This window comes from Zingiber officinale, chromosome 8A (assembly GCF_018446385.1).
Source record: "Zingiber officinale cultivar Zhangliang chromosome 8A, Zo_v1.1, whole genome shotgun sequence".
Classification (NCBI taxonomy): Eukaryota; Viridiplantae; Streptophyta; class Magnoliopsida; order Zingiberales; family Zingiberaceae; genus Zingiber; species Zingiber officinale.
The window spans coordinates 38,379,719-38,391,571 of NC_056000.1; the positions used below are offsets into that span (position 1 = coordinate 38,379,719).

Here is an 11,853-nt window from a genome sequence, read left to right on the forward strand (position 1 = left end):
CGTTGGCAAGCGGATAAAGTTTTATCTGCTTATCCCTTGGAGGCGCCCTCAACCCCTTTGGAGGCACCCTCAACACTCGAGATAGAATTTCCAGGAGCTATATAATGGCCCATGGAACTAGAAAATAATAAATCAACTCTTGTACTAACTTCCTATCAGCTCTTAGAGCTTTCAATGTGTAAAAGGCTTCTCCGCCTTCAAAGAAGGAGATTCTTAGTGAGTTGTTCAACCGCCTTGGATTAATAACCACCCAGGTTGTAACCAAGTCAATCCCTGAGTTTCTTCTCTAGTTCTTTTATGTCATTTGATTTTATTTTATTGTTGTAATTTAAGAGTTGAAAGTACGAGGAGGATATTTTCTTATTTCAGGCAATTCACCCCTCCCCTCTTGTTGGCCCGCTGCACCAACAAATCTATCCCGCGGTAGTCCAAACTGCAAACCAAATTTCAAACAACATAACTTTTAACTTAGGTCAAATCATGAGACCCACAACCTATAAAATTGAAGATAATTTCAAGATTTATAAGTTTGGTTTAGAGTGGAACCTATAAAAATTGAGTCTAAAGACCGAAAACCTTATTTTGGTGGCACCTTAACAATTTAGGAGGGGGAAGCTATAAAAGAACTCATGGAACTCTTGTTTTTGCCATCAAGGATTGGGGGCTCCACCCCCTTCACTGGACGAGGGGTTTCCCTGAAAGGGGAAACCCTAGCAATGTTTTCAAGGAGTCGTCACGATGATTCATCCACCATTGAAACTTAGAGACTCTTCAGAAGACACCGATAACCTTCACGACTAAGTTTTCTTCTCTTCACCCTTTATTTTGATTTGTAATTGCTTAGATTCCATGTATTTTGATAGTATCTCCATCTCTATAGAATAGTTCTCTAGATTCTAAGATTAGGGAGTAGCCTGAAAATTTATTGAAATTTAATTCAAGTATTTTTTTTTTTATCTTTCTCTATTGCATGGCATGTTTATTCCATAGTTCGATTTTATTGTGCATACACGATTGTAATACTAACCTGCAACTTTATATCTCATGGGACTTGGGGAAAGACCAAAAGATGAACCCAAATCTCTGACCTATAAATATTCGAGACATGGAGAGCCAGTCATGAAAGTAGGTCGGTATGCCACGAGGGGTATTGGATTTATTCCCTAGTAGGGGATCTATTGGCTATCACAAAGCGTAATGGAGTTATCCCGATTAGCATTACGAAATAAAGGAGGGCAACTAGGGGACCGTTGAGATCTTGTAATTAGAGCCTCTCTGAGAAAACGGTCATACTAGCAATGTTGCCTCGAAAGTAGTCGTTGCATTTGGATAAACATACCGATATAATTAAAAAAGTCTATATCGATATGTCAGGATAGATCATCTACATGTGAACTAACATAGAGATAGGAAAGTAAACAATACTTAGGATGCCAACGACTATCATGGTAAAATCAAAATCCTATGATCGCTTCCCAACTCCCTGATTTCACCTCAACTCCTTGATTGCACCACAATATCGTATCTTGTATGTGTTTAGTGAGTTTATCCATAATTAATATAACAAGATAAAGATTTAGAGGTAATCCTTCATGTAACCCTATTCTTATGAGAAATACTTCGATTAATTTTTTTAAAGTCTTTCACTTTTATCATTATATTTTTATATATATCCTTAATTAGTTCAACATACGCTATGCTAACACTTCTCTTTCATAGAATTATATTATTCATATCATTTATCTTGAAAGTTTATCGTAAATTTTTTCTAAGTCAACGAATACTATGTATATGTATTGCTTTTGTTCTTGATGTATAACTTCTGTATCGAACTTCTAGAAATAAATCAATTTCGAACTTCTAGAAATAAATCCAAATTGATTTTCGATCACCGTAGTCTCCTTAATTTTTTTCTATTACTCTTTTTTAAAGTTTCATGATAATGACTCATCAATTTAATATCCCTATAGTTTGCATAATTTTGTACGTATCTTTTATTTTCATATAAGGGAACTAGATACTTATCCTCCATTGATATTTTTTCGTTTTCAAAATCAAATTGTATAACTTTATAAACTATTTAATATTTTATTTCTTAAATACTTCCCTACCTCTATTGAAATATTATCAGGTCTAACTACTATTCTATTTTATCTCATTTAAATCTTATTCTACTTTTGAAATTTGATCCAACTCTAATCCATACCTGAAATAATAAAAGCAATTCAACAAATAAAGAGATGATTCAGATGAACCAAAAAGATATGAAAACAAGATTACCCTTCACAACACAAAAATGGCAACTTAAGTTGCATCTTCATGAGAAGATGAAAAAAAGGTCATGAAATAAGTAACTAAGATCCTGTTCCTATACAGAACTGACACTGAAGTGTGCTGATAATCTAACAATTTTCTCTGATACCAGTGTGACTTCCACTCTGATGCGATTATCCGAGTCATCTTAAGTATAAGCATAAGAACATTCTTGATCTTCATTTACTTTAGTTTATCTTGTGTCATTTTATCCCTAAATAATGTCTTGGCTCTTTCTTTCAGAAAACAGAAGAACAAAACAATGCTTTTGTATTTCTTCATCATGGAGCTACCAGAAAATCTCCACGAGCACAATTCATCCTTGAAATGGTGGAACCTACTGAATCCCTTATAGTGATATGTTTCTCGACAATCTTGGCTGTCACCTTAGTTGCAGCATGGTAATCTGGCATGCTCGTATGTTCCTCATCGCAACTATAGGTGTTCCAGGTGCCTGTTTTGGATAGCAAATGTGACTGCTAGCCTTTCACGGTGGCACCTTAAGGATTCAATTCTCTTCATCCATCAAATAAAGTGAGAAGCCAGTATCAAGTCTATAACCTTCCTTTTCCATCTCCTCGCTTAGCTGATCAAGTAGATCTTTGATCTCATTAATCTGAGGGTTCATGTTGTCGTTGGAAGAGAAAACATAGATTTTGTGCATGATCTCAACCCAACTATATGCTGGTTCCTTCCTCAGTCCTCGGTCCCTCATCATCTTCTTAACCTTGGCAGCTGCATCCCATCGGCCCGCTCGAGCATAGACATTTGACATGATGACAAAAGGAGCAGCATCCTTGATATTCATACTAAAAAGCCTATCAGCTGCATGTCTAGCCAATTCATGATTCCCATGTATCCTAGATGAGTTTAGGATAGAGTTCCATATGATCTGATCTGCCTCGAAAGGAATCTGATTGACTAGTTTTTCCACTTCATCTAGCCGCCCAACACGACCCATCAAATCTATGACACAAGCATAATGCTCTCTCTTTGGTTTCAGTCCATGCAATTTACTCATGGATTCAAAATATTGTAAGCCTTCTTTGACGAAGCCATTGTGACTGCAAGCGGAAAGAACACAGAGGAAAGAGACAGAATCTGGTTTGACATCCTGTCGAAGCATTTCTTCAAATAGGTCAATTGCTTTCCTACCCTGCCCATTCTGTGCGTGTGCACATAGCATTGCATTCCATGAAACTATGTTCTTGTTCGGCATCTCATTGAATATCTTCAGAGTAAATAAAAAGCATCCACATTTTGCATACATGTCAAGAATTGCACTCCCAGCAAACACATCGGACATGTAACCACACCTGATTATGTTAGAATGCAGTTGCTTCCCGAGCGAAAGCAAGGCCAAACTAGATGCAGCTCTCAAGATAATTGAAAATGTGGCTCTATCTGGAATCATGCCATCTCTTCTCAACTCACAGAACAATCTCACTGCTTCTTCAAATAGCCCATTCTCTACATAGCCTGATATCATAGCAGTGCATGAAACTGTGTCTTTATCTATCCCATTCCTAAATATCAGCACAGCAGTCTTGAGATGACCACATTTTGAGTACATATCGACAAGGGCATTGCACACAATAATATCGCACGCCGACCCTGTTAGAATCACTTGAGCATGGATCTGCCTCCCCATTGCAAGATCTGGGAGACCTCCTGCAACACTTAGCAGACTTGGAAAAGGAAATTGACTCCTATCAAAACCAAGGTACTGCATCTCTTTAAGGAGTCTAATTAGCTCTTCGAGGTGTCCATCCCAAGCATAGCCGGATACCATAACATTGTAAGAAACATTGTCCCTCTCTTCCATCTCATCAAACAGTGCCCTGGCCTCATTTAAGCAACAGCACTTCGAATAGAAATCCAGCAAAGAATTGCATACGAACACGTTCCAACTGAAATTTGTCTTAACGACCAGACCATGAATTTGCTGGCCTAGTCCAAGATTAGAAAAACCAACAGCAGTGGCTAGAACTCCAGAAAATGTGAACTGAGATGGTTTCAGCCTCAAATTCCTCATGGTGACAAACAACTCCAATGCCTCAGAGTAGGATCCTTCTTTTGAGTGACCCATTAGCATTGCATTAAAGGTAACAGAATCCCTTTCTCGTGCCTCATTAAACAGCTTTCTTCCCAATCGGGCATTGCCGCACTTGCAGTACGAGTCCACTATGGTATTGTAGACCATTATTGTGTTGCCTAATCCACACTTGATGATATGCGCGTGAACTTGAACGACACAGCTCGATGTATCTGGTGAGCAGCAAGAACTCAGCAACGCCACGGTCGCCACATGATCAGGACTAATTCCCGACCTCCACATACACCGGAAGAGGTCAAAAGCTTCTTCAGGCTGGGCAGCTTGGGAGTAGGCATTGATCAGGATAGTCCACGTGACGACAGTGCGGCCTGTTGTGCAGTTGAAGAGTCGACGAGCCTCTTCGAGGTAGCCATACTTTGCGTAGCCAGAGATCATGCGGTTGGCAGTGAAAGTGTTCTTCAGAGGCATTTCGTCGAACAGCTTGCGTGCTCTCAACACTTGCCCCTGGTCAAGCAGAGACTGGAGGTGGTGATTAGAGTAGTAGGTTTGCAGATCAAAGCCAGTCTTGATCATGTGAGCATCGACATGGAATGGACTGACAGTGGATTTGAGGGGAGACTTGGGACTTACTTGTTTGGAAGGAAAACAAGTAATGGAGGTAAATCCTTTGGATTTAAATAGTTTCATCACAAATGTGACAGGAAGACTCTCAAGTTCCCAACCAAAGCTCTCTGTTGCTACGATTAGAACAATAAAAATCCAATTTTTATCAACAAAACATAGAAGAGAGCTAAGCACAATCGCCCTCGTCGAGGCTGGACGGGGTTCGGCGACTTGTGCAGCGAAGGCTAGGGGGGGGGGGGGGGGGGGGGGGGGTTGCGGCAAGCTTGACCCCTTGCGGAGGAGGCGACGAGCAGCTGTCGCAGGAGGGAGGCGAAGGGAGGCGCGGGAAAAGAAGAGAGAGAGAGAGAGAGAGAGGGGGGCGTCCTACTATTCTTTCCTTTATAATCGAAACCCCAAATCTCCATTCCCCGAATCATCAACCTCCGCAATCTCTTCTTCCTCTCCCTCAATCCCCGTTCCTCATTCCACGCTCCATCTCCGCAATCAAATAATTGCTGCCAGAGGCAGATATATACAGGGGGCATACATTAGATTTCTTCCTTAATGCTCCATCTCCATGCGTAATTTCTTCTGTTCCTCGAATCTGCAATACAGATCCCTTTTCCTGAGTCTCTCTAATTGACTCGACTCGTTTCAGTTCGAGTTCATCACTTTCGAAATTGTGCTCTAACGCCATGGCGAGCAAAAGTAGCACGGACGAGATCGATGCAAGAGGACAAGCCTTCTCTGCCACTTTCTAATACCAGTTTCAATTTCTTGTCTCTCTTTGAAAGGTTCGAATGGAAGAAGAAATTAATGAGCGAGATGTTGCATTGCAGCAGAGGATTTAAGTCAGGCGAGTTCTGGAGAAGAGAGAGCATGCAATAGGCAGCAAGCAGCAACTGCAGGTCCCGAGGGATGCCTGCTATTGATTCCTCTCCAGTGATGTCTTGTTTATATTCCAAGTATTCGAACGAGATATAATAAAAAATTAGTTACATTTCCCAGGGCTCCCCTTCTCGTCTTGCTTTCTATCCTTTTTCTTCTTCTTCTTCGTCTTAGCTGGCTTCTCCATTGTCACCGCGTCACTGCTACAACAAGCTCATGCATTTAAGAATTTAACATCCCAGTTTGGCATTGGACTAGAGCAGAATATTACGAGGACTAGAACGACGCTTCCGTTGGCAACAGACATTGAGATTTTTGCAGCAGATAAAAAAAAAATCGCAACACTCGACAATATAGCTATGATTTGTTGTAATATTTGCTCCAGTATCAATATGGAGGAGATAAATCATGGACGGTTAGTAGTTTTTAGAATAGTGACTAGCACATAAGGGAGGTCCTAGATCTCATGATGATAACACTTCATGCGTTAGTCACTAGATTCATCCGAGAGGATATGCTATATTACAAGATGAAGATGTATCACTTTGGGTATTTAATTTATTTTTTAAATTATTATATATTTTAAATTATTATATTTTTAATTATTATAATTTTATTATTGAAAATTATATCACGTATAATAATTAATTTCGTGACTTAGTATGTACATCCCAGACATAAAATTCTAAATTCGCCCCTACCCTTGGCATCTTCGCTTTGATCTGCTTCTTGTAGTCGTTGATGGTGGCGACGTGCGACACGCTAATGATGTTTTGCCCGAAAGAGATCAAGGCTCTCAGTAACGGATAGGAGACAGCACGGAAGCTCCAAGGGTTGGCATCGCCTGATCGACTGTTGATCCAGACCTCCGACTCCTTTGTTGGTTCCCTCCTCTTCGCCCTCGGTTTTCTCCTCTTCATTGTTGCCTTCATCACAACTTCCAGGTCTTTTTCACCAGGGTTGCATCCTCATTCATGTCGTCATGGCTCTTCGACGCCTTTATTTCGAGAGAGATGAGATCTTCTGTCCCCAGATTCTTATGTCCCCATGTCTCTTTATCAATCGGACGGATTAGATCATATTTAAAGATGTAGTGTAAATTATGAGAATGTAATGACCATCCGATCGACAAAAAAATATAAGGACATAAGAATTTGGGGACAAAGGATCTCTTCTCATTTCGAGAGTCGTGTCAGTCATCACCCGTCTTCTTTCCCTTTAAAGGGTAATTTAGTAATTCAGGCTAATAGTAAATTGAAAGATTCTCCTAGATACTATAGGTAAATTATAAGAATTTCATACAATAATATATGCAAAGGTAAGATAGACAATGGGCTTCTACACTCGCTGTGAAACAAACCAGACATATTTAATATTACGTAGGAGTTTTTTTTTTTTGATGTGCTAGTGATTAATTTTTTTCGTATTGATCCTAGGACGAATTGATTAGGACACTAGGGATAAACGTATTTATTTTTTACCACCGTATATTCAATTATATAATTCTAAAGAAAAAATAGAACCAAAAAGAGGCATGGCCAAGATTCAAACCTTGAACCTTTTAGTAAGTGACAACTCTCTATGATATGGGATAACCAATAGCCCAACAAGAGTGCACTGTTAGGAAGGAAAGAGAAATTATAGTTAAGGGTAGGGAGGGTGAAGGGACACCTTTCTCCCTTCACTTAGAATGAAAAGTTTATTTTCCCTTTCTCCCTTCACTTAGAATGAAAAGTTCATATTTCCTTTCTCCCTTCATTTAGAGTAAATGAAGTAAGGGAATGAAAAGGTTGTTTTCCCTTTCTCCCTTCATTTAGAATAAATAGGAGTAAGGGAATGAAAAGTTATTTTCTTCTTCCTCCTCCTTCCTCCCTCCACCGAAACTAGCCTCCTTCTCCCCCATGTTCGGAATCAAGCCTAGGATTCCTTCCTAGGAAGTCTTCACAAGGAGGAGTCCTTAATGCCTAAGTCTTCTTACAAGCAAGATACACAAAGGGGAGTCCTAGAAGCGGAAGGTCTTCTTTTTCTCTCCACAAAGGGTATTCTCCTTGTGGTAAACCAAGCGAGAGGAAGTAAGTATTCCCCTCACCTGCAGTACAAGTGGTTTTCCTCGTTGTTTTTTTTTATGTTGCTTAAAAACTAGGACCATGTCCCTTGAAGTTTCGGCCAAGAAGAAATAAAGGGATTAGGAAAGTTTAAACTCCAACTAGACTTGCTTATGCTTTTTCTCATGATACCTAATATGTTATGTGATGTTATTAAGATGCTATTCATGGTTGATGTTGCTTAAAACCTAGGATCATGCCCTTGTAAGGTGCGACCAAGAGAACTACTAAAGCTAGAAGAGAACAAACACTCCAGTCACGCTTACTAATGGTTCCCTATGGTATGCTATGTGTTGGGTGAACCTTACGTTACCATGTTATGCTTATGCAAGGCTTATGTATCTTAAAAACTAGGACCATGTCCCTTGAAGTTTCGGCCAAGAAGAAATAAAGGGATTAGGAAAGTTTAAACTCCAACTAGACTTGCTTATGATTTCTCTCATGATACCTAATATGTTATGTGATGTTATATTAAGATGCTATTCATGGTTGATGTTGCTTAAAACCTAGGATCATGCCCTTGTAAGTTGCGGCCAAGAGAACTACTAGAGCTAGAAGAGAGCAAACACTCCAATCATGCTTACTAATGGTTCCCTATGATATGCTATGTGTTAGGTGAGCCTTATGTTACCATGTTATGCTTATGCAAGGCTTATGTATGATGAAAGGCCTAAGAGATGCTTCCCTATAAATTGGGACTAAGAGCACTCTTTATGATATGACAAGGAACATGATATGCTATTTTACTTTTGTATGACTTGTACCGGACCCTAGCAAGGTCCAGGGGATGGACTCCTATGTCACCCCTAGGTCGAAGAACGGGCCTAGTTCCCTAGTAGATTCGGGATTAGCTACCTCGGATTTATTTAGGGATGCGCGCAAATCATGTATGTGGTACAATGTCGAGCCCTCATGTTGAGATTTATGTTTAAGTATTTATATAATATATGTTTTCAAAATAACATCTTGCATATATTATTTCATGCTATGCGATTATTATGCTTTAAGATGATGTACTCTTGTGATATGCCTATATGTTGTCTAAATGAACAGGTCACTACTTTATGTTTAATTCATGATTTATGGCTTTCATGAGTAGGAAAGGATCTTACTAAGCCTATGTGCTTATAGTTTTATTTTTCCTTGTACTGCAAAAAGGGTAAAGAATGACTAAACTAAAGGGAGCAGCAGGAGGGGCAAAGATGTGTGTGGCAGTGGCATAGTGGAAGAGATCTGTTTTGTGTTTCAAGACTTATGCATGTTCTAAGTCTTCCATGTTAACTTGTTCTTTTACTTGATGCTTTTAATGGTTGCTACTTGATGTGAAACTATACTATCTTTTGTTTCCATGAAACCTTGAAATGATAAGTACTTATTTTAGTTAAAGAATTGCTAAGAACCTCTTTATCATGCTTGAAGTGTTAAGTGATGGACGACTAGGTACTTAGTTTATGCTTCGAACCCCATATTAATGTTCATACTTGTATTTAGACTCCTATACTTCCATCAAGTTAGTTATCATGAACTTTCATTAAAGAAGTACCAAGTACCCCTTTAGAGAATAATATACATGCTTAGTAGTTCATCCTCTCTTTATTAGTATGCTTTATGCTCTAGTTTTAAATAATCATGTATCATGTTTCAAGAAATAGATACTAAACCAAGTTATATGCAAGAATGCTAAGCATGCTCACATGTGTTACATGTTTACATGCTTTAAGAGATTTACATGTTTAAATGTTTGTTTCTCCATGTTTAAATTTAAATTCTTCCGTTGAAACGATTGCATATGCATGTATGTATGTTCGTGTAGCGCCGTCCCTCTTGCCCCCCTTTATAAGTAGGAGGAGGGTGGGCGTTACATGCCATCCCTACTCATGAAGGAGCCGCTAAATCCTAAAGTAACACTTCACTTTTTTTTTTTTACCCTAACAATCTCAATTAATTTCATAATAAATCAACATAATTGATAATTTCTCAGGCTACATGCATTAATTGGGCAGACTATTTGTGCTTGTGATGGTATTGACCCTCTCTTCATTTAATTGGATAAATTAAGTTAATTAAATTTATAACTAATAATTACTTGTTTAATTATTCACTACTATATACATCACATAATTTAATCGGATAAATTAATTCATAATTTATTTTAATTAATTTTATATTAACCAAGATAATTAATAATTACTTATTTAATTATTCACTACTATATACATCACATACTTTAAGATTAAAGTATCTTGAAGAGCATACTTTAATTATTCTCTAAGAATAGGATTGGGAATGAGCGTGATAGTATTATGAAATAGGAATAAGTATGAGTATATATATATATATCCTTTTAAAAATAATATTTGGTTGTTAAATATTTTCTATTGAAATGAATCAAAATATTTTTTTTTACCCTTAGAAGAAAATAAGACAAAAAAATAGATGTGAGAGAAAGATGAATGTGACAGATAAATATGATAGAGAAAAAAAATGTGATGAGAGATAATGAGGAGAAAGAAAATATGATGGAAGATAATGAGGAGAGAGAAAGTATGATGGAAGAGATTAAGGAGAGAGAAAGTGTGATGAGAAAAAATGAGGAGAGTGTGTGTTCCTTTTGATAAGGAATGAGGAGAGTGTGTATATGGAACCGCCACATCAGCGGCCCCCCTAGAGCCGGTCCCACGGATATGGAGGGAGGTAAATGCAGGTACACAGGTGGAAAGTGCATGGCAGAGACGTTAACCCCAGGCAGTGACACTCCGGGGATCGACCCCTGGACCTTTCAGCCACAGAACCATGCACTCCCCATCTGTGCTACGCCCTGGGGACATGAGGAGAGTGTGTATGATAGTAGAGTTTGAGGAGAGAGAAAGTATGATGAGAGAAAATGTGATAGAAGAGATCGAGGAGAGAAAGTATGATGAGAGAGAAAGTGTGATGGGAGAGAATGAAGAGAGAAGGAATGATGAGAGAAAATGAGGAGAGAGTGTGTGATAGGAGAGAATGCGTGATGAGATAGAAAAGGGTACAGAAAGTGTGATGAAAGAGAATCAAGAGAGAGAAAATATGATCAGAGAGAAAGTTTGATGAGAGAGCATGAGGAGAGAGAATAAGGAGAGAGAGTGATATGAAAGAAAAATTGTACAAATATATTAAGGGTATTTTTGTCCAAAATAATTTAGATGATAGCCAAGTTTTTGGATATGGTGAAACCAAGGGAGGAGGTGAATTTCATCAATATTCAAATTTTTGAGTTTCATTCTAAAATCTTAATTCTCATTCCCATCAACTAAACACAAGGTTTAGAAATGAATCCAATTCTCTATTTTCATACTCGTGTACCAAACACCACCTAAGATATAAAATAAACGTTTGAGGAGCGTGTTCAATTTGATAAGAATTTATGTACGTTGGCTCAATATAGTTTTGATCATTAAACTAAATAAATAAATCTAAACACATATATTTAACTCATTAATGTTCATGAATAAAGATTGTGAACTATTCATGAATAATATTTAAGGACAAAGTTTGTGAACTATGTTCACCAATAAACTCTTATCAATTTGATAAATAAATAAAAAAAATAAAATAAATAAATAAGTTTAAAAATATAAAAATTTTAAACAATTTTAAAAGGTTGAATTAAGAGATCGAAAATATCTAACAAATTAAACTAAAACTCATGAAAAAAACTCAACTAAGCTTGAATAATTATTACAATAGCTTGGTTCATTTTAAACTCGACTTGATTTGACTTGATTATCTTATCAAACAAGTTTAAATATCACAAAACTTAACTCAGCTTGACTTATTTTCAGTCCTATTTAAAATCACATTTTATGTATACAATTATATATGCTCCTAGATAAACTCTTTGATTAAATCGAC

At 37.7% G+C, this 11,853-nt stretch overlaps 1 pseudogene; it reads right to left on the minus strand.

Moving 5' to 3' along the window:
* Positions 1 to 2,263: 2,263 nt before the first annotated feature.
* Positions 2,264 to 5,230, minus strand: LOC122008550 (annotated as a pseudogene).
* Between the last annotated feature and the right edge of the window lie 6,623 nt (positions 5,231 to 11,853).